Raw genomic sequence first — 24,006 nt, 5'->3', positions numbered from 1 at the left:
TGAAGAGACAGAAAGAAAACTGGCATTGCTTAGTAATAAATAGGTTTAATAACAAAAAAATTAATGTTACTCGAATTTAAAAAGAAAAAGTAACTAGAGAACTAAAGAAATTGCTGTTCTTTAAGAGAACTATATTGAACAAGAGAAAATTCTTGTTTTTGTAATATTTCTCTAAGAGTGAAAGAAAAAAGGTAAGACAGTTATGAGAGACTCACTGTGTTTGTGTCCACATGATTAGACATTCAACCTTGCTTACATTTATTCTCCCTCTCATTTGTACTCTATGGACTGTTTTTTAAATTGTTGTAAGATTATTTTTACTTTGTCAAGATTTACTTGGCCAGGCGCCGTGGCTCAAGCCTGTAATCCCAGCACTTTGGGAGGCCGAGACGGGCGAATCACGAGGTCAGGAGATCGAGATCATCCCAGCTAACACGGTGAAACCCCGTCTCTACTAAAAAATACAAAAAACTAGCCGGGTGAGGTGGCGGGCGCCTGTAGTCCCAGCTACTCGGGAGGCTGAGGCAGGAGAATGGCGTAAACCCGGGAGGCGGAGCTTGCAGTGAGCCGAGGTCTGACCACTGCACTCCAGCCTGGGTGACAGAGCAAGACTCTGTCTCAAAAAAAAAAAAAAAAAAAAAAAAAAAAAAAAAGATTTACTTATTTAAGTGTTTGTTCTGGACCCATATTTATTCCTGTAACTGTTTTTCTCAATTTAACATCTAAAGCCTCATTACACCATGTGTTCTACATTGATCAATTAAGTGGTTCCAACCACCCTCTTGCAAGGACAAAAAAGAAAAATATGTCTGGTCTTAACAACAATACAGTAAGCCAAGAAAGAAAAATAAAATGTATAAAGATTGGGGAAAAAAACAGCCCTCGTTACCATTCATCGTGTAGTAATTTTATTCCCTAGTTCTTCATTGTGATCCTTCCTTTTTTCTTGGGTGGGGTGGTGGATTTCAGTATCAAGTAGTTGAAATGTTCTTCTCTCAACCTGTGTCTTGAATAATGAGACGAAAATGTTCTTCTCTTTGTCTTTGCATGTTTGAGAATCCCTACTAAATTTATTAGCTCCATAATACATTTTTGTTCTCAGAGTAATTCATAGCTTTCCATCTCTCTTTATAAAAAAATCATGTTGGGTGGTATGTGTATTTCATTAAATTCATGTCCTTATTGAATTACTCTATAGTGCAAGCATTTTTAGAAGATGTCTTGTATTCTTCAGATCTTAGTTTTCCCAGAATGTGTTCATCCTTTGCTGTTTTTCATAGCATGTTCTTTCTCTCCTGTATTGTTGTCATTTCTGTGCATAATGATAATGACAGGATCCTTTTTAAAAAATACTATTGATCCTAACGTGGCTGGTTTTAGCCATTCCCCTAATTGGCTGTGATTAGTACAGATGGGTTCTTGTAGACACTCCTCCAAAACTATTCGTGACATTTGTCTTCTCTTCTAAGCTGCATCCAATGCATTTGATGTTGCATTCTCTGTTCCTTTTTAATAGCAGAGGCCTTGGGGTGGGGGAGAACCTGTCTAAGAAAACCTTTAGCTCTTTGTTGTAGACCTCAAAACTATTCTTTCCCCTCCCAAGTTTGAATAAATACTCCTGGGGTCTCATTCTCCCAACTCTACCTGTTGCCTCAAAAATTGGCAGGCCCCTGGCAGCCCCTCCCAGTGTATGCAGGAGAGTAGTGTATAAGGGCTTCTGCTCTCGATGGTGTATTTCCTTGACTTTTCTTCTCAAGCTGCCTACTCTACCTGCATCTCCCCATCTTTTAATAGTGCCTATTAAATGATGGCCCATCAGCATTGTTACTGTCATTCCTAAACTGATTTTCAAAGGATTCTTTTTTTTCTATCAGATAAATCATTTAGGAAGAGATTCATTTGAACATTCTTGTTTATAAGCCGAAGAAGGGTTTCCAAAGAGGAATAGTTTGAAGATTGACAAAAATGGGGATAATTTGTGAGAGTGAATGCCTGGAGAGTATCAGAGAACACCTAGAACACGCAATAAGAGGATACATAGAAGGGGAACTTTTCCTTTGAGACAGGAAGGGAAAGACATATGGCTGAAATGAGTGAATTTATATAGAGTTGGAATTTCCTCTCGATGGCTTCTTCTTCAGGTAACCACAAAGTCTGAGCACTGTCAAAAATACTTCGTGGGCCAGGCATGGACTCCTGGTGGATTGCCTGAGCTCAAGAGTTCAAGACTAGCCTGGACATCATGGTGAAACCCCGTCTCTACTGAAAATACAAAACAAGCTAGCCAGGCATGGTGGCGTGTGTCTGTAATCCCATCTATTTGGGAGGCTGAGGCACAAGAACCACTTGAACCTGGGCGGTGGAGGCTGCAGTGAGCTGAGATCGTGTCACTGCACTCCAGCCTGCGTGACAGAGCAAGACTCTTGTCTCCAAAAAAAAAAAAAAAAAAAAAAAAAAAAAAAGCATGGTGGCCAGTGCCTGTAATCCCAGCGCTTTAGGAGGTCTAGGCCGGTGGATCACCTGAGGTTAGGAGTTCAAGACCATACTAGCCAACATGGTGAAAAGTTGTCTCTACTAAAAATACAAAATGTTAGCCGGGTGTGGTGGTGGGCACCTGTAATCCCAGCTACTCAGGAGGCTGAGGCAGGAGAATAGCTTGAACCCAGGAGGTGGACGTTGCAGTGAGCCAAGATTGCACCACTGCACTCCAGCCTGGGCAACAAGAGTGAAACTCCATCTCAAAAAAAAAAAAAAACCCAAAACTTTCTGTTTGGTTTCTCCTCCACCTTTCCTGTGACTATCAGCTTTACACACTGTGTCAGGAACACTTTCTGGATAGCTAATAGAGGGTGAATATGCTTATATTTTAGGAGCCAGTGACATTCAGGAATGTTGTTGTAGACTTTACTGAGGAGGAGTGGAGACAACTGAGCCCTCCACAGAGGAATCTGTACAGAGAAGTGGCGCTGGAGAACTGTAGGAATCTAATCTACGTGGGTAAGAGCCATTTTCTTTTGTAACTGAATATCTTCCTATTTGAGGGTCTTTGCTTCCTCAATTATTAACAGCCATGCGTCTTCATAGCATTTTACTCTGCTGGACTTATATAGTCCCCCAAACCAAAGGTTTTAAAGTCTAGTTGGCCCCCAAGACACAAGATGTTCCGAATACATTTTCCTCCAGGTAAATTGTCTTTATTTTTAAAGAGTTGATATTAGGAGCTTTCTGTACTAATCCTCCATTAAACCTCACAGTAGCCGTCATTCAGTGAGCCAAATACTAAGGGGTTAGGGCTGAATTTTCAGATATTTGTTATATCTTTCTTTCCCCATGGGTGGGCTGTCATCCCTTCAAAGCCAGTGTTATCTCCCAGCTGGAGCTAGAAGAGGAGTTGTGGATGATGGGCTGGGCACCCCTAACAGTCACTTGTCCAGCTGAGAAATAGAAGCATGAAGTTCTTGGAATTGGTCAATGAAGAAGGTATTTCTTACAATGTTGTCTGAGGAATTCATCTCATAGTCACATCTGTTTTAACTTATTCTTTATCTTGCTATCCTATTAGTTTCTCCTTCATATTTCTCCGAGGAAGATGTGTTATTTCTTAACTAAGTTCACATTTCCTTTTGTTTTCAAACTTCCTTCCCTCCTTTTCTCACCCATCTCTTCCCGCTCGCCTCTGTTCTATGGCTTTGCAGGCATGATGACGCCTTCTCACTCCAGCATTCTCAGCTTTGTCTTGCACAGCCTCCTTTCTTTAGGCATTTAGCTTTTCATGACTCTTTCGCCCAATAAATAGAAATACACATACTGTACATTGTCAATCTCACTGCTTCAGAGCAAGATTTGGTTAAAACTTCCTAGAAAGGAGTTTAGCCACATGTATCAAGAGTTTTAATAATACCCTTTTAGTCATTCTTCTGACAGGACCCCTGTCTTGTAGATATCATAGAGGTCAACAATGAGTCATGAACAGTTCTGTTCCCTTGGCATTGTAAGTAAGTGATTTTAATATCATGGCATTGTTTATGCAAATTATGAAATATCTAAACATTGAAAAATTATAATGTTATTAAAAACGTGATAGTCACAGAAATTTTCAATGATGTGGATAGTGCATTATGTAAAGAAAGATAGGAAATTTTAACTACACTTAAATTTAGCAATAGAGGGAAATATTTAAATCAAATAACACTTATTATATATTGACTCTCCTCCCACCTTTAAATGCAGTTATTATGATAGGCTATTCAGTGTAATTTTTCTCCTTATTTTCTACCCAGGCATTTCCTAAGACTTGCTATTTCTGTCCCTCCTTCCTACTTCAGTGTACTGACATCCTTGTGTATTTTGGCTCTTTTGCCCCCATTTGTTCAACAAACATTTATAGGGCACCATGCAGGAAAGGATCTAAAGGGAGCACTCCAAGATGTTGAGGATAGAGATTGCTGTTGAAGCTGCAAGTGATTTTTCTTTCCTTCTTTATTCTCTTTCATTTATTCTAAACTTTCCACAGTGGGCATATTTTCATTTAAAAATCCAACAGAAAGAAACACTCTGTATGATATATACTGTTACCATGTGCATTTTTCCATAATGCCTTCCTGATTAAATTCTTTTTGCTTCTCAACCATTATTTTGGTTTCTAAAGACTGTCCTTCTACTGAAATTACTTATTCAGAGGCAACCATTAGATTTCTTCTAAAAATAGGCTAACCTTTTTCCAGCTTTCTTCATCTTCAGTCTTTCTGACATACTTTGCCATTTTGATTATTGACTTTGGGTATAATAAAAGTGTATTGTGGAAATTTTAGAAAATACAAATAAGCAAAAACTAAAATTTGAAATCCGTGATCTCATGTCTTGGAGAGAGATGGCTCATGGGCATATGATATGTTTATTATCTAATATCTAGAATAATCATTAGTCATATAAAATAACTGACAGGCATTTAATTTTATGGATTTATCATTACTGATTAAATTAGGTACCTGAGATTGAACATTTAGGTTATTGCCAATTTCTTCCTTTTATAAATGATACAGATTTAAACATCCTTGTAACTGTCTTGCACATTTGTTCCATCAGAGCTTAGTATAAAATTCTTAGAAAATGAACTTTTTGCAGCCAAGATGATAAATAATAATCACTTAAAGCTTTTGTTAACATGTTGTTGATTTTTTTTTCAGAAGGCCAATACTAGTTTGTTTCCTTATCCCTCAGTCATACCTGCATGTGACCTGGAACACGTTACAGTTCATGGTTTTACATTACATTTTTATTACTTCTGAATTTTTACATTTTTCAATGTAGTTACTGACCCTTTACTTTTTATGTTTTATAAATTGTCTGATCTTCTCATCAACCCATTTTTTCATTAATGTGAAAATATGTTTTCAGGATACAGATCTGCACTGTACAGTACTAATGCATTTGGCTCTTAAGGCAACTGAAACATGGCCAGTTCTCATTGGGATATGCTATGAGTATAAAATACACCCCAGATTTTTTAGACTTAGTAAGAAAAGAAAGACTGTAAAATATCTCAATACTTATTATACTGAATCTCTGTTTAAATGATAATATTTTGGATATATTGGGTTGAATAAAATATATTCTTAAATTAATTTTACCTGTATTTTCTTACCTTTTTAAATGTGGCTATTGGAAGACTTAAAAATAAATGTGTGCATCACAGCACTTGTGGCTCACATTATATTTCTGTTGAAAAGCAGTGATACAAATAGTAGATTCCTGTATATTTTCACTACTTTTCTCTTTTAGCTTTTTTTGAGTTCATTATTATTACAAAAATAAAACATGCTTGATTAAAACATTCAAACCATATAGAAATTTAAAAAAATACAAATCCGCTATAAAAAATCTTTCATCTCGGCCAGGCATGGTGGCTCACGCCTGTAATCCCAGCACTTTGGGAGGCCAAGGCAGGTGGATCACGAGGTCAGGAGATTGAGACCATCCTGGCTAACACGGTGAAACCAGTCTCTACTAAAAATACAAAAAATTAGCCGGGCGTGGTGGCGGGAGCCTGTAGTCCCAGCTACGCGGGAGGCTGAGGCAGGAGAATGGTGTGAACCCGGGAGGCGGAGCTTGCAGTGAGCCGAGATCACACCACTGCACTCCAGCCTGGGTGACAGAGCAAGACTCCGTCTCAAAAAAAAAAAAAAAATATTTCATCCCTCTGTAGTTCCAATGATAGCCAGTATTAAGCCATTGAGTACAGAATCTGGGATATGTTTTGCTTATCATAAGGTTTATGTGTGAAGCCACATTATCCCTAATTTTCTACCCTCAGCCTGCAGTTACCAGAGGACTGAAAACTCAGCCCTATCTTCTGTATTATTCCTTCCCTCTACCTAGGTTGTATAGGCCACTTAGCCCCATGGGGATTTCTAAATTTTGAAAAGTAATGGCCTTCTTTTTTTCAGAAAAAAGCAATTTTATTATAATAGACAATTTTTTTCTAATACAATAGTGAAACACTACTTATTTGTGTTAATGATACCAAGTTGAGTCTTCTACTCATCTGGGGCTTTGCTGATGCTAATCATAGTTATGTGCTGTTAAAAATGAAGCTCCTGTCTTTCCAAGAATTTGTCCTAGGCTCGAGCTAACTGCTAACTCAGTTGAAGTGATATTGTATTGGTGGTGACTATATCCTGTGCATTGGTTTGTATGTTTAGTTTGTTTATTCCACAGGGATCTGTTGTTCAATGTGGTTGATTTAAATTCCAAGCTTTAATTTTGTAATTTAAACAACATACATGCACATGTGTGCTTGTAAAGACAGAAGTCTGCTATTGGTCAGAATCACATAGACTATGTCACAGATAAGGAAGCACCTGCTATTGGTTGTTTCATTACTATGGAGAAGACCTTGCCACCTAAGTGAAACAGTTAAGGGATAGGTTTAGGATGCAGATTTGCCACTATTGCACAGGAGAAATCCCAGGTTCTATGTGGGCGATGGGAATTTGGATTGAGCTGATAAGGGTCAGTCTAGGAAAATTTCCCCTAACATTCTTCAGATTTTTCTTATTGCATCCTTCACAACTTGTCTCAGTTATTGGTCGAATCTATTTTTTTTCTTCCTGATTTGAGATCCCATCTTTATCAAGTACTGTATTTCCATTAATTGATTCAATAAATGTGTAATGAGTCTTGCGTCTGGAGATGTAACAGTGAAGAAGACCTAAAAAGTACTTTCTTTGAAAGAGCTTACATTTGATCTGGGGTAAAGGGGTGCAAAAGTATGGAGGAGACAAACAATAAATAGAACGTTAGGTAATGATGACAGCTTTGGTGAAAACAAAACGGGATATTGTGAGAAAGTGACTACAGTGAATGACTACTTAAGACTGGGTAGTAAGGGAGGGCTTTTTCAGATGGTATCATTTAAGGTGAAGCATGAATGACAGAAAGGACCCGGCCCTTCAAAAACCTGGTATAAGAGTATTTCAGATGCTAAGGCAAGAGTAAGCTTGGTGAGGGTGGTACTAGACTGCTAAGGAGTGAGATCCGGCCGGGCGCGGTGGCTCACGCCTGCAATCCCAGCACTTTGGGAGGCTGAGGTGGGCGGATCATGAGGTCAGGAGATCGAGACCAACCTGGCTAACACAGTGAAACCCCGTCTCTACTAAAAATACAAAAAAAAAAAAAAAAAAAAAAATTAGCTGGGCGTGGTGGTGGGCGCCTGTAGTCCCAGCTACTCTGAAGGCTGAGGCAGGAGAATGGCGTGAACCCGGAAGCGGAGCTTGCAGTGAGCCGAGATCGCGCCACTCCAGCCTGGGCGACAGAGCGAGACACCGTCTCAAAAAACAAACAAACAAACAAACAAAAAACTAAGTGAGATCCAAGAGATAGAGAGGGATTGGGTCTCATAGAGCTATAAGAATCCAGGTGAGGATCTGAGATAGGAGGGCAACATCTGGATTATGGGGAGCAAGAAGATCCTCAGGAGACCTTTTGGGGTAGTCTAAGCAAAAGATGGTGAGGGCCAGGGCAAGAGTGGTGGAAGTGAAGACAGAGATAAATAGAGTTAAGATACAACATGGCAGGATTTGATAAAGTTGACAAGAGTCTTCAATTATTAAATGTAAGAGGTAAGCTAAGGAAGGGATATAATACTTATAAGGTTTCGGTTTGAGTAACTGTGGGGATAGTAGTGAAATTGACAGAAATGGGGAAGAACATAAGAACATGTTTGGGGGAGCTGCAAATCAAGAATTCTGTTTTGCACATGTTAAGTGTGAGATGTTCATTGTACATCTGTATGAGTGTGTCAGATAAACAGTTGGGTAAAAGGCCAGAGTTCAGGAAAGGAGCAGGCGTGGAGGTGAATTTGGAAGTCCTTGTGATATAGATGATAATTATAGCCACAGTACTGGATGCTGAACAGTATTAGAAAGCACCTTCCTGAATCCAATCAAGGACATATAAAAATAAAAGCTACAGTTAACAGCAACTGACATTATTCTTAATAGTCAAAGAATGAATGCATTCCCCCATGGTTAAAAAAAAATGGATGCCTCTGTTCTATTCAATAGTATTGGAGTTTCTAGCCAATGCAATAAGGAAAGCAGAAGAAATAAAACACATGGAGAATGGCAGGAAGAAGTAAAACTGCCTTTATTTGCAGATTATGTGATTGTCTACATAGAAAATCCCATGGAATTTACAGACAGGCTGCCTGGCTTAGTGTTAAAGGTGTGCCCAACACATACCCAGAGGCCCTTGGCAAAAACTGAGAGACTTTGCTTCCCAGTGTTTAGGGAAATCTCTCCAATAGTTTGCTGACCACTAAGTGAACTGATCCAGTACTTCAGTACAACAAAAAATACAGACTTTACAGATTTATTTCAGAAATGTTACTAAACGATGCTAAATAATCACAATAACAAAACCTGGGGCAGGTGGGCAAATCTGATTTCCAGAGTTGCCATGTAATTTAAAGTGTCCAGTTTCCAACAAAAATATATTAAGAAGCATGCAAGTAAATAAGAATATATGGCCCAAAGGGTGAAAAGCAGTTAGTAGAGAATTGTTCTTGAGGAAATCCAGACATTGGGCTGACTAGACAAAGACTAAGTTGGCTATTTTAAATCAGTTATTTCAAAGAGCTAAAGGAAACCATGTCAGAAGAACTATAGGAAAGTATGAGTGCAGTGTCTCAGAAAATAGTAAATATTGGATCAGGAAAAATAATCAGTACTAGGCCTCATACGTGGGTGATGAAATAATCTGTACAACACCACCCCCATGACATAAATTTGCCTATGTAACAAACCTGCACATGTATCCCTGAACTTAAAGTTTAAAAAAAAATAGAAAATTTTTTTTAAAGAACAAAATAGAAAATCTGGAGTGGACAAGCACAATAACTGAAAAAAAAAAATTCACTAGATTGGCTAAATAGCAGAGTTGAACAGTCAGAAAAAGAATTAGGGAACTTAAAGTTAGGTCAATTGAAATTATATAGTTAGAGTAACAGAAAGAAAAAGATAATGATTGAAAACTTCCAAAATTTGATTTTTTAAAAACACCAAAAGCTCAACAAATTCCAGAAAGTATAAACTCAGAAATACGTCATGATAAAAAATTTGATAGACCTAACATCAAAGTATGTTCTCCAAACACAATGGAATAAAATTGGGAAACAATGATAGAAGAAAATTAGAGAAATTCACAAATATGTAGAAATTAACCAACATGCTACTCAAAGAACAGTAGGTCAAAAAAGAAATCACAAAGGAAATTAGAAAATACCTAGAGATGAAGAAAAAGAAAACACAACAAAACCTATGGGATGCAGCTAAAGCAGTGCTCAGCGTGAAACACAGCTGTAAGCACCTATATGAGGAATAAATCACCAAAATTTCACTACAAGAAAGTAAAAAAGAAAGACCAACTAAACTCAAAGCAAATGGAAGGAAATAGTAAAGATTAGAGTAGAAGTAAATACATTGGAGAATGGGAAAATGTAGAGAAAATCAACAAAGTAATACTTTGTACTTTGTAAAGATTAGGAGAATTGACAAACTTATAGTTAGACTCACCAAGAAAAGTAGAGAGAGCAAAAAAAGAGAAGGAAGGGGAGACAGATGGAGAGAGAGAGAGAGAAAATATTCAGTTATTACAACTGGGCATAAAAGGACATTGCTGCTGACCTTAGATAAATAAAAGGATTATGAGGAAATAAAATTAACAATTGTATTACAACAAATTAGATAATTGTATTACAACAAATTAGATAATAGATGAAATGGAAAAATTTCTAGAAACACAAACTACCAAAGTTGACTAAAGAAGTAATAGAAACTTGATTCATGTATTTTGAAAAAGTTTGGCAGTTTTTTTTTTAAAGAAATATGATCTGATCATTCCATTCTTAAGGATTTAGCCAAGAACATTATATGTTCATACAAAGATTCATATATTAATGTTCATTGCAACTTTATTTTAATAGCCAAAAAGTGAAAACAACCCAAATTTCTATCAACAATTGAATGGATATGTTATGTTCATGCTTATTATTAAGCAATAAAAAAGGAATGAATCATTGATCAATGCTACAATATAGATGAATCTGAAAATAATTATGCTGGATGACAGAAGACAGAAAAAAAGTACACACAATGCATGATTTCATTTATATACATTTTAAAGAATGCAAAATTTCACAGAAAGCAGATCCGCGATTATCTGGAGTTAAAGAGTGGGACAGGGATGAATGGGAAGAAGGAATTACAGAGACACACAAGGAAAGTTTTTGGGGTGATTGAAATGTTTTTATTGTCCTGATGGTTTCACAGATATATACATAGAGCAACCTATCAAACACTTTAATTATGTTCACTTTATCGTATTTCTTTTGTGCTTCAATAAAGCTGTTTAAAAATGACATATGCGGCCAGGCGCGGTGGCTCACACCTGTAATTCCAACACTTTGGGAGGCTGGAGAATGGCGTGAACCCGGGAGATGGAGCTTGCAGTGAGCCGAGATCGCGCCACTGCACTCCAGACTGGGCGACAAAGCGAGACTCCGTCTCAAAAAAAAAAAAAAAAGACATATGCATGATTTAATCAGTAGCTTTAGAAATGCTCATTTTTAACTGACCTTTTGGAAACCATCAAATGTATGTTGAGTATGGGTGTCTGTGCCTGTTTTAAGGTTTTTCATTTCTCTCTCTCTCTTTTTTTTTTTTTAAGAGGCAGTCTTGCTCTGTCGCTCAGACTGTAGTGCAGTGGTGTGATCTTAGCTCACTGCAACTTCCGCCTCCCAGGTTTAAGGGATTCTCCTGTATCAGCCTCCCGAGTAGCTGGGATTACAGGCGCCTGCCACCACGGTGGCTATTTTTTTGTATTTTTAGTGGAGATGGGGCTTCACCATGTTGGCCACGCTGGTCTCAAACTCCTGTCCTCAGGTGATCCGCCCGCCTCGGTCTCCGAAAGTGCTGGGATTACAGGTGTGAGCCACCTTGCTCAGCCTCATTTCTCTTCTTAGTAAAGCATTGTCCAAGTAAAATCTCTGTATCATAATATCCATCTATCAGACACTGTCTTCATCCTTTGAATCATGGAATTTTTATCCTCAATTGGCCTAGATTATTGTACCAATTTCTCAGCCACTTTTCCTGTGTTCCTTTGCTTTAGTTTCATATGTATTTTATTTTGGCACTAGAAATGATAAGAAAGCTAGGGCCTCCTGAGGGCAGGATTATATCAGATTTCAAATAACTTCAATAGAGATAATGATAAAGGAAACTATAGAAGATAAACAATTGATAAGAAGTAGGGGAATACTGCCACCTTTGGACTAGAGAGAATAGTTATCTTCATTTTTCTTTCGTTATGCCTTTTTGTGAATCTTGAACTTAATAAAAATATTTCTCGCGGGCTGATATCATGCCTTTTTAAAATACACTTTTATTTTAAGTTCAGGGGTACATGTGGAGGCTTGTTACATGCCTATGTAACATACATACCTATGTAACATGTGTCATGGGGGTTTGTTGTACAGATTATCTCATTACCCAGGTATTAAGTCTAGTATCCATTAGTTATTTTTTTATTCTCTCCATGTGTTCTCATCATTTAGCTCCCACCTATAAGTGAGAACTTGCAATGTTTCATTTTCTGTTCCTGCGTTTGTTTGCTAAGGGTAATGGGAAGACAACCTAGGCAATACCATTCAGGACATAGGCACGGGCAAAGATTTCATGATGAAGATATCAAACACAATTGCAACAAAAGCAAAAATTGACAAATGGGATCTAATTAAACCGAAGAGTTTCTGCACAGCGAAAGAAACTATCATCAGACCGAACGGGCAACATACAGAATGGGAGACAATTTTTGCAAACTATGCATCTAGTGAAGGTCTAATGTCCAGCATCTATACAGAACTTCAAACTTCCAAAAGAAAACCAAACCACCCCATTAAAAAGTGGACAAAGGACATGAACAGATACTTCTCAAAAGAAGAGATGTCTCTTTCCCATCTTACAAGATGGTGGGTGAAAAAGTTGAGAAGCCAGATACTAAAGAGAAGAAACCCGAAGCCAAGAAGGCTGATGCTGGTGGCAAGGTGAAAAAGGGTAACCTCAAGGCTAAAAAGCCCAAGAAGGGGAAGCCCCATTACAGCCGCAACCCTGTCCTTGTCAGAGAAATTGGCAGGTATTCCCGATCTGCCATGTATTCCAGAAAGGCCATGTACAAGAGGAAGTACTCAGCCGCTAAATCCAAGGTTGAAAAGAAAAAGGAGGAGGAGCTTCTTGCAACTCTTATAGAACCAGTTGGTGGTGACAAGAACGGCGGTACCCGGGTGGTTAAACTTTGCAGAATGCCTAGATATTATCCTACTGAAGATGTGCCTCGAAAGCTGTTGAGCCATGGCAAAAAAAAAAACCCATCAGTCAGCACTGAGAAAACTGCAAGCCAGCATTACCCCTGGGACCATTCTGATCATCCTCACTGGACGCCACAGGGGCAAGAGGGTGGTTTTCCTGAAGCAGCTGGCTAGTGGCTTGTTACTTGTGACTGGACCTCTGGTCCTCAATTGAGTTCCTCTACGAAGAACACACCAGAAATTTGTCATTGCCACCTCAACCAAAATCAATATCAGCAATGTCAAAATCCCAAAACATCTTACTGATGCTTACTTCAAGAAGCAGCAGCTGCTGAAGCCCAGACACCAGGAAGGTGAGATCTTCGACACAGAAAAAGAGAAATAGGAGATTACGGAGCAGCACAAGATTGATCAGAAAGCTGTGGACTCACAAATTTTACCAAAAGTCAAAGCTGTTCCTCAGCTCCAGGGCTACCTGCAATCTGTGTTTGCCCTGACGAATGGAATTGATCCTCTCAAACTGGTGTTCTAAATGTCTTAAGAACCCATTAAATAGCTAACTACAAAAAAAAAAAGTAGAAGAAGAGATGTCTTATGAATTATAAGTAAAAATTCTTTGAGGTTCTTCATTTTTTAACTTTCATTCCAAAGCTTGACAGATTTACCACTATAGTATCTTGCTTTAGAATAACTTGTGTAATTGCCCATGAAATTCCCAATTTTTTAGTTAACTATATTTAAAAATCTACATAAATATGCATGTAGCAAATGACTCTTATTTAGTTATTCAGAAATTCTACAATAATTTTAAATATAACACCATCTCATGGATGTATTAATATAGGATCAGAAATATTTTTTGTGTATGTTTCATCCACAGTTGAATAAGACTCCATATATCTGAGTACTCCAGGACTTTAATAATTTAATAAGAATGTATAGACATTGCGGGCATAGGCCATGCTTCCCTTTTGTCCACAGTCACTGACACGTTTTCTTATAACTTGTGTACAACAGGTTCCCCACCTTTCCTTAAGAACTCTTATCTTTTAGGGAGGTACACAATTATTATTTACTAATTTCTACACTCTTTATAACTGTGTTTTCGGTGTTTTGTTGTTTTTACAAGTAGTGTCATTATGTTTTAAAAATTCTAGAGAATGGGAACACCTGTGTCTCTTGCCCCTTCCTTTGATTCATTCATTTAGTCATGCAGTAAATATTTGAGTGCCACCTGAATGACAGGAGCCCTTCAGGAAATATGGTTATGAAGCTACACAGGTAAAGCCACCATCCAGATGAAGCATATTTTCTAATGAGAGACAATATACAGTAAGCAAGTAAATAATTGGAAATAATTGGATATGTGATAAAATTTTTGGTAGTAATAAGTGCAAAGGAGAAAAAGAAAGCAGAGTGAAGAGATTGGGTATGGCAGAGGGGCTTTTTTGTTTGTTTGTTTGGCTAAAGTGTTCTGGGAAGTGCTTTCTAAAGAGATACTTCAGCATAGACTAGAATTAAGTAAGTGAAGGAACCAAGGGAAAATCTAGGAGAAGAGTAAGCAATGTCAGAAGGCCAGAATAGAGGAGAGTGAGCAGCGCAAGAGGAAATGAGTATCAAAGTGCATAGACACCAGAACCCTGCAAGCATTTGAATTTTGTTCCAAGTGGTATAGAAATTTTGCCATTAGATCTGAGTTCTACATTAAACGATCACAATAGCTGCTGTGTGAAGAATAGGCTGCAGGGAGGCAAGAACAGAAGTAAATAAAAACCAATTAAACTATTCTAATTATTCCAGGCAAGTGGTAATTATAGCTTGGTTAAGGATGCGAGTGTCAGAAATAGTGAAAAGTGGCAAGATTGGGAATATATATTAAAGTTACAGCAAATAGGATTTGTTCATGGCTTGGCTATGCAGGGGTATGGGAAAGTGGAAAGAATTGTAGTTTTTAAGTATTTTTGTCTCAGCAGCTAGAAGCTGACATCAGCTGAGATGGGTAGGACTAAAGGAGGAGAATGTTAGTGGAAATGGATGGCTGTAATCAAGAATTTGTTTGGGAGCATATTAGGCATAAGAGATTTCAGTGGAAATTTTGAGTTTTGGTGGGAATTCAACAATGGAATACAGGGAAGGAAAGATAAATTTGGGGCGTGTTCTGTTCATATACATGCTATCTAACTAATGCCTGTGACCAGATGGAATCACTTATTAACATGAATGTGAATAGCAGAAAGATCATTAACAGGAACTAAAGGTTAATGTTTTCTTATGTTAGGAGGTTGGGTGAAAGAAAAAGAACAAGCCCAGCAAAGTGCCTGAGAAGGAAGGTATGAAAACTTGGAGAGTATTATATCTGCCTCCTGTTCCCCTTTCCTCTTTCCTTTAAATGAAGGATAAAGACACAGGGATGTCTTTGGCCTATGGATGTCCAGTTGCACCATCACCATTTACTGAAAAGGCTATCCTTCTTCTATTGAGTTGCTTTTGCAATGTTGCCATGTCAAGTACTGCCAACAAATTTAAGAGGAAAAGAGTTGTCCATTAGATTTCTCAAGGTGGAGGTCACTTGCGACCTTGGCAAAAATGATGAGTTGTGGGGATAAAAATCTTAAAGTAGATTCAAGAGAATTGAGAGATGAGTCATATAATTTTTTTCTACAAAGGGAAGTGGGGTAAAAAATTGATAACTTGGATTAATACAGAGAGGTGCATATGTATGTGTGTGTTTGTGCATGCACACCTGTGTGTTTTGGTGGAGATAGTACATACAGCATGCTTGTGAGGTGATTGGAATGGTGCAGGAAGAGAAAAAAATGAAGATGCCAGAGAAAGGGAAACTATTATAGAAACAAAGTATTTGAGCGAGTGAAAGGGGATGGGATGTAGTGAACAAGCATTATCAAAGGCCTTTAATACATTGTAGCAGCAAAGAATAGGTGTATTCTTATGTATACATGAGAATGTATACATACAAATAAATGTGGATATATATACACACACATATATATGTATATTCCTCTTAACAGACTGAGAAAAGCTGTATGATCTTATCAACAGATGCAGAAAAAGCTTTGAACAAAATTCAGCACCGCTTGTAATTAAAATATCTAAAGAAACCCACTCAACTACAAATAGACAGGAACTTCCTTAACCAAATAAAGTATGTGTATGATGTCTGTGGCTAATGTTAGAATTAATGGCAAGAGACTTAAGTATTTGCCTTCTAAGATTATTAAGAAGTCAAGGCCAGGCATGGTGGCTCAAGCTTGTAATCCCAGCACTTTGGGAGACTGAGGTGGGCAGATCACGAGGTCAGGAGTTCAAGATCAGCCTGACCAACTTGTTGAAACCCCGTCTCTGCTAAAAATGCAAAAAATTAGCTGGGCGTGGTGGCAGGCACCTGTAATCCTAGCTACTCAGGAGGCTGAGGCAGGAGAATCCCTTGAACCCGGGAAGCGGAGGTTGCAGTGAGCCGAGATCATGCCACTGCACTGCAGCCTGGGCAACAGGGTGAGACTCTGTCTCAAAAAAAAAAAAAAAAAAAAAGTCAAATATGTCCTCTCTAACTCCTCATACTCAACATCATACTGGAAGTCTTAGCCAGGGAAATAAGACAAGAAGAAAAATTATATAGATTGGAAAGGAAGAAACCAATTTTTATTCATAAATGAAATGATGGTCTATGTAGGAAATTGAAATGAATGTAACTTCTGGACCTAAGTGGGTAAGTATAACATACAAAAGTCAATTGTCATATGTAACAAAAAAGAGCAATAGAACAATTAAAATTTGAAATTTAATTTAGAAAACATTATTTAAAACAGTACACACACAAAGAAATGAAGTATTGAGGTATAAAGCTGAAACATTACTTTAGTGTCTGTATGTGAAATACTACAAAACACTGATGATGGAAATCAAAGAAGATCTGATTAAATGGAAAAGTAGTCAATATTCATATAGTGGAGGAATTGATATTGTTAAAATGCCAATTCTTTCAAACTTGTGCTATAGATTCAACACAATCCTAATCAAAATTCAGGAAAGCTATTTTGAAGATATTGGCAAACTTATTCTAAATTTTTTTATAGAAAGGTAAAAGACCAAGCAACATTAGAGAAGAACAAAGTGATAGGACTTGCATTACCTGACATTAAATACATCACAATGTTCTATAAATCTAAAGCAATGAAGGCATCATGGTATTGGTGAAAGAACAGACATGCAGATCAATGCGACAGAATAGAAAGTCCAGAGACAGACTCACAAATATAGTCAACTGAGATATATATGTGTGTGTGTGTGTCTGTATATATATACACACATATCTATATATACACACACATATCTACACATATATATACACACACACATATATATCACAAAGGCAATTCAATGAAGAGAAGACAGTCTTCTCAACAAGTGCTGCTGAAACAATTAGACATACATACGTCCTCTCCCCTAAAAAATGAACCTAGACACACATCTTATGCCTTACACAAAATTAACTCAAAATGTGTTATAAATTAAATGTAAAATGCAAAGCTATACCACTTGTAGAAGAAAATGCAGGAGGAAATCTATGTGACCTTGTTGGATATTTGTACCTTGATGAAATTTTAAGTACAACCCCATGAAACAAAAAATTGACAAAAGCTTTATTAAAAGAAAAAAACCCTTTTTACTTTGTGAAATATTATGTTAAGAAGGTCAAATGGCAAGTCATAGACTGAGAATATATTTTCAAATCACAAAGGACTTGGGTTCAAAACATACAAATGACTCTTAAAATTCAACAATAAGAAATTAAGCAACCTAACTATAAAATGAGAAAAAAACGCCAGACCTGGTGGCTCATGCCTGTAATCCCAGCACTTTGGGAGGCCAAGGCGGACGGATCACGAGGTCAAGCGATTGAGACCATCCTAGCTAACACGGTGAAATCCCGTCTCTACTAAAAATACAAAAAAATAGCTAGGCATCATGGCGGGTGCCTGTAGTCCCAGCTACTTGGGAGGCTGAGGCAGGAGAATGGCGTGAACCCAAGAGGCGGAGCTTGCAGTGAGCCGAGATCAGGTCACTGCACTCCAGCCTGGGAGACAGAGTGAGACTCTGCCTCAGGAAAAAAAAAAAAAAAGAGAGAAAAAAACAGTTGATCTTTGACAAAGTTGCAAAAGCAGCTCAATAGAGGAAGGATAGCCTTTTCAGTAAATGGTGGTGGTGCAACTGGACATCCATAGGCCAAAAAAATTGAACCTCAGCCTGAACCTCACATTTTTACAAAAATTAACTAAAAAATTGATTATGTACTTACATGCAAAACTAAAACTACCAAACTTCAGAAAAAATAGGAAAACGACTTTGCATCTAGGGCTAAGAAAATAGCTCTGTTATTTTACACCAAAAGCATGAACCATTGAAGGGAAAATGGGGAAAATTGCAAGTTGGACTCCATCAAAATTAAAAGTGTTTGCTCTTTGAAAGACTATGAATAGAAATAAAAATAATTACAGACCACTAAAAATATTTGCAAGCCAATATTCACAAAGGAACTCATGTATAGAATATATAACAAACTCTAAAACCACAGCAGAAAAACAAATAATCCAATTAGAAAATGTGAAAAGGACATGAAGAGATATTTCACGTAAGAGGATATTCAGATGGCAGGTAACCTATTGGGGAAAAACCCCACCCACAATATTTATCGTGGGTTCTTTTCTATTTCCTAAGCATCTCGGCTGGTTTGAGAAATAAAGGGAAAGAGTACAAGAAAGAGAAATTTAAAGCAGGATGTCCGGGGGAGACATCACATGTTGGCAGGTTCCGTGATGTTCCCCAAGCCGTAAAACCAGCAAGTTTTTATTAGTGATTTTCAAAAGGGGAAGGAGTGTATGAATAGGGTGTGGGTCACAGAGATCACATGCTTCACAAGGTAATAAAATATAACAAGGCAAGTGGAGGCAGGGCAAGATCACAGGACCATAGGATGGGGCGAAATTAAAATTGCTAATGAAGTTTCAGGCACGCATTGTCATTGATAACATCTTATCAGGAGACAGGATTTGAGAGCAGACAGCCTGTCTGACCAAAATTTATTAGGTGGAAATTTCCTCGTCCTAATAAGACTGGGAGCGTTACGGGAGACCGGGACTTATTTCATCCCTTTGGCTTTGACCGTAAAAGGTGGCCACCCCCACGGGGGCAGTTCATAGGCCTACCCTCAGGAGCGCATTCTCTTTCTCAGGGATGTTCCTCGCTGAGAAAAAGAATTCAGCAATATTTCTCCTATTTGCCTTTGAAAGAAGAGAAATATGGTTCTGTTCCATCCGGCTCACCAGCAGTCAGTTTAAGGTTACCTCCCTTGTTCCCTGAACATCGCTGTTACCCTGTTCTTTTTTCAAGGTGCCCAGATTTCATATTGTTCAAACACACATGCTCTACAAACAATGTATGCAGTTAACGCAATCATCACAGGGTCCTGAGGCAACATTCATCTTCCTCAGCTTACGAAGATGACAGGATTAAGAGATTAAAGTAAAGACAGGCATAGGAAATCACAAGGGTATTGACTGGGGAAGTGATAAGTGTCCATGAAATCTTCACAATTTATGGTCAGAGATTGCAGTAAAGACAGGCGTAAGAAATTATAAAAGTATTAATTTGGGGAACTAATAAATGTCCAGGAAATCTTCACAATTTATGTTCTTCTGCCGTGGCTTCAGCTGGTCCCTTCGTTCGGGGTACAACAGTAACCAGGTGAAAAGATGTTCCATATCATTAGCCTTTAGGTAAATGCATTAAAATGACAATAAGATATCATTACCTATCACAATAAAAAATAGTAACAATAAAATGTTGGCAAGGATGTGGAGAAACTGGATCACCCATACATTATTGATGAGTTTGGCAATTCCCTACAAAGATAAAATGTTCTATACCTTGACTGCATCAACTTAAATATCAAGTTGTGATATTGTACCATAGTTTTACAAGTGTTATCATTGGGGGAAACTCAATAAAGGCTACAGAGGATCTGTAGGAAGTTATATTTCCTACAACTTCACGTGAATCTACAAAATTTTATCTCAAAATAAAAATTTGATTTTTAAAGTGGGCAACATATCTGAAGAGACACTTCATCAAAAAACATATACAGGCTGGTCGCTGTGGCTCACATCTGTAATCCCAGCCCTTCAGGAGGCTGAGGCAGGCGGATCACGAGGTCAGGAGATCGAGACCATTCTGGCTAACATGGTGAAACCCCATCTCTACTAAAAATACAAAAAATTAGCCAGGCGTGGTGGCAGGCGCCTGCAGTCCCAGCTACTCAGGAGGCTGAGGCAGGAGAATGGAGTGAACCTGGGAGGCGGAGCTTGCAGTGAGCCAAATTCACACCACTGCACTCTGCGTGGGCCACAGAGAGAGACTCTGTTTCAAACAACAACAACAACAACAACAAAACAAAGATATACAGATGACAAATCAGTATATAAAAATTTGCTAAATATCATTTTTTGGGAAATTCAAATGAAATCAACAATGAAGATACCACTACACACCTATCACAATTGTTAAAATCCAAAATCAGGAAAATTGCAATTGCTATTAACAGTTAATCTGTGGGGTGCTGAAAACTCTCATGTATTGCTTGTGGGAAAGCAAAATAGTACAACCACTTAGGACAGCAGTTTGGCAGCTTCTTACAAAGTAAAACATAGTCTCATCACATGATCCAACAATAGTGTCCCTAGGTATTTGCACACTGATTTGAAAACTTATGTGTGCACAAAACCTGTACACAAATGTTTATAGCACCCATATTCATATTCACCCAAAACTGGAAGCAAATAAGATGATGTTCAATAAGTGAATGCGTAAATAAACTACAGTACATTTCTACAATGGAATACTAGTCATTAACAAAAAGGAGTATAATGCAAAACATAGATGAATATCAAATGCATATTTCTAGGTGAAACAAGGAAGTTTGAAAAACCTACATGCATAAGTTATTGGAATGATTGATTCCATTTATATGATATTCTGGAAAAGGCAAACTATAAAGATCATTGTTTGCCAGAGATTTGGAGGACAAAAGAAAGATAAAGCCTGGGTGCGGTGGCTCACGCCTGTAATCCCAGCACTTTGGGACGGGGAGGTGGGTGAGTTGTCTGAGGTCGGGAATTTGAGACCAGCCTTGCTAATGTGGTGAAACCCCATCTCTACTAGAAAAAAAAAAAAAAATTAGCTGGGCATGGTGGCACACACCTGTAGTCCCAGCTACTTGGGAGGCTGAGGCAGGAGAATTTCTTGAACCCAGGAGGCAGAGGTTGCTGTGAGCCAAGATGGCACCATTGCCCTCCAGCCTGGGCGACAGAGCAAGACTCCATCCGGCCTGGGCAGCTTGGTGAAACCTGGTCTCTCTCGTGTGTGTCAGAGTTTTGCTCTTGTTGTGGAGGCTGGAGTGCAGTAGTGGCGTGGTCTCCACTTACCTCCGCCTCCCGGGTTTGGGTGGTTCTCCTGCCTCACCCTTCCCAGTGGCTGGGATTGCAGGCATGAGCCAACATGCCCGGCTAATTTTTTGTTTGTTTGTTTTGTTTTGGTAGAGATGGAGTTTCTCCATGTTGGTCAGGCTGGTCTCAAACTCCTGACCTCAAGTGATCCACAAGCTTCGGCCTCCCAGGGTGTTGGGACTGCAGGCATGAGCCAACATGCCCTGCTAATTTTGTTTTTGTTTTGGTAGAGACAGGGTTTCTCCATGTTGGTCAGGCTGGTCTCAAACTCCCAACCTCAGGTTGAGAGATGACAATGTGCTAGCAGCCCTCCCTCTCAGTGCCTCCGCAACCTCAGAGTCCACTCTGGCAGCACTTGAGGAGCCCTTCAGCCCGCCACAGCACCGTGGGAGCCCCTCTCTGGGCTGGCTGAGGCTGGAGCAACCTCCCTTTGCTTGCAGGGAGGTGTGGAGGGAGAGGCGCGGGCGGAAACCAGGGCTGCCCGCAGGGCTCCCGGGCCAGTGCGAGTTCTGGCAGGTGCCGGCGTGGGCTCTGAGGGCCCGCACACGGAGCAGCCGGCTGGAGCCGCTGGCCCAGAGCAGTGAGGGGCTTAGCAACTGGGCCAGCAGCTGCTAAGGTTGCTAGGTCCCCTAGCAGTGCCGGCCTGCCTGTGCCACACTCAAATTCTCACGGGGCCTTAGCTGTCTCCCTGTGGAGCAGGGCTGGGACCTGCAGCCTGCCATGTCTGAGCTCCCCCGCTGTAGTGGGCTCCCGCGAGTCCTGAGCCTCCCTGACCGGCTCTGCCCCCTGCTCCGTGGCGCCCGGTCCCATGGACAGCCAAAGGGCTGTTGAGTGCAAGCCCCGCTATGGACTGGCAGGCAGCTCCACCTCCAGCCCTGGTGCAGGATCCACTGGGTGAAGCCAGCTGGGCTCCTAAACTGGATGGGGACTTGGAGAACTTTTATATCTGGCGGGAGGATCGTATGTGCACCAATCAGCACTCTGTATCTAGCTAAGGCTGTATCTAGCTAACCAGCACTCTGTGAGTCTCTCTAGCTCAAGGATTGTAAAAGCACCAATCAGCACGCTGTCAAAATGGACCAATTAGCTCTCTGTAAAATAGACCAATCAGCTTTCTGTAAAATGGACCAATCAGCAGGATGTGGGTGGGGTCAGATAAGGGAATAAAAGCAGGCTGCCCCAGACAATAGTAGCAACCAGCTTGGGTCGCCTTTTCTACGGTGGAAGCTTTGTTGTTTCCCTATTTGGAATGAATCTTGTTGTTGCTCACTCTTTGAGTCCAGGCTGCGTTTATGGGCTGCTGTAACGGGCACCGAAAGGTCTGCAGTTTCTCTCCTGAAGCCAGCGAGACCACAAACCCACCGGGAAGAATGAACCACTCCAGACGCACTAAGCGCTGTAACACTCACCATGAAGGTCTGCAGGATCACTCCTAACAGCAAGATCAGGAACCTGCCAGAAGGAAGAAGCTCCAGACACATCTGAACGTCGGAAGGAGCAAACTCCGGATTCACCATGTTTAAGAACTGTAACACTGGGAGGGTCCGTGGCTTCATTCTTTAAGTCAGTGAGACCAAGAACCCACCAATTCCGGACCCAAAGTGATCCCCTGGCTTCGACCTGCCGCTGTGCTGGGATTGCAGGCGTGTCACTGCGCCAGGCCTAATTTATTAATCAGAAATGAATAGATCGGCCTGGCCTGGTGGCTCACATTTGTGATCCCAGGAGTTTGGACGGCCGGGCACCGCGGATCAGTGGAGCCTAGGAGTTCCAGACCAGTCTGGGCGACATGGTGAAACCTGGTCTTTTTTTTTTTTTTTTTTTTTTTTTTTTTTTGAGGCGTGATTTTACTCTAACCTAGGCTGCAGTGCAGTGGCGCGGTCCCGGCTCGCCGCGGTCTCTGCCTCCCGGGTTTGGGTGGTTCTCCTGCTTCATCTTCCCAAGTGGGTGGGATTGCAGGCCTGAGCCACCCTGCCTGGCTAATTTTTTTTTTTTTTTTTTTTTTTTTTTTTTTGGTAGAGACACGGATTCTCCGTGTTGGTCAGGCTGGTCTCAAGCTCCCGACCTCTGGTGATCCCCCTGCCTCGGGCTCCCAAAGTGCTGGGATTGCAGGCGTGAACCACCACGCCCGCCCTGATTTATTAATCAGAAAGGAATAGATGGCCCTGGCGTGGTGGCTCAAGCTTGTGATCCCAGGACTTTGGACAACCGGGCACCGCGGATCACTGGAGCCTAGGAGTTCCAGACCAGTCTGGGCGACATGGTGAAACCTGGTCTTTTTTTTTTTTTTTTTTTTTTTTTTTTTCTTTTTTGAGGTGGGGTTTTGCTCTTGTTGCCCAGGCTGGAGTGCAGGGGCGCGGTCTCCGCTCGCTGTAGCCTCCGTCTCCAGGGTTTGGGTGGTTCTCCTACCGCAGCCTCCGGAGTGGCTGGGACTGCAGGCGTGAGCCACCATGCCTGGCTAATTTTGTACTTTTTTTTACTTTTTTTTTTTTATTTTTGGTAGAGACAGGGTTTCTCCACGTTGGTCGGTCTGGTCTCTAGCTCCCGACCTCAGGTGATCCGCCCGCCTCGGCCTCCCGGAGTGCTGAAATTGCAGGCGTGAGCCACTGCGCCTGGCCCATT

At 40.0% G+C, this 24,006-nt stretch overlaps 1 protein-coding gene and 2 pseudogenes across 3 annotated transcripts in view; 2 read left to right on the top strand and 1 right to left on the bottom strand.

The window, feature by feature from the left end:
• Positions 1–9,275, bottom strand: part of LOC126944990 (26S proteasome regulatory subunit 4-like) — a 1,186,326-nt pseudogene extending 1,177,051 nt beyond the window's left edge. Inside the window, exon 1 of the transcript XR_007722259.1 lies at positions 9,270–9,275. The product of XR_007722259.1 is annotated as a 26S proteasome regulatory subunit 4-like (transcript). The remainder of the gene's footprint in view (positions 1–9,269) is intronic.
• RBL2 (RB transcriptional corepressor like 2) overlaps positions 1–24,006 on the top strand; it is a 127,440-nt gene that overhangs the window by 13,761 nt on the left and 89,673 nt on the right. Inside the window, exon 2 of the mRNA XM_050774891.1 lies at positions 2,871–2,997. The gene's annotated coding sequence lies outside the window, so the exon portion shown is untranslated. The remainder of the gene's footprint in view (positions 1–2,870; positions 2,998–24,006) is intronic.
• LOC126944985 (60S ribosomal protein L6-like) lies at positions 11,818–17,254 on the top strand (annotated as a pseudogene). Its single transcript, XR_007722257.1, has one exon. The product of XR_007722257.1 is annotated as a 60S ribosomal protein L6-like (transcript).

This window comes from Macaca thibetana, chromosome 20, assembly GCF_024542745.1.
Source record: "Macaca thibetana thibetana isolate TM-01 chromosome 20, ASM2454274v1, whole genome shotgun sequence".
In the NCBI taxonomy this organism is placed as follows: Eukaryota; Metazoa; Chordata; class Mammalia; order Primates; family Cercopithecidae; genus Macaca; species Macaca thibetana.
Note: the sequence above shows the minus strand (reverse complement) of the source record. Positions and strands in the feature narration are given on the sequence as shown.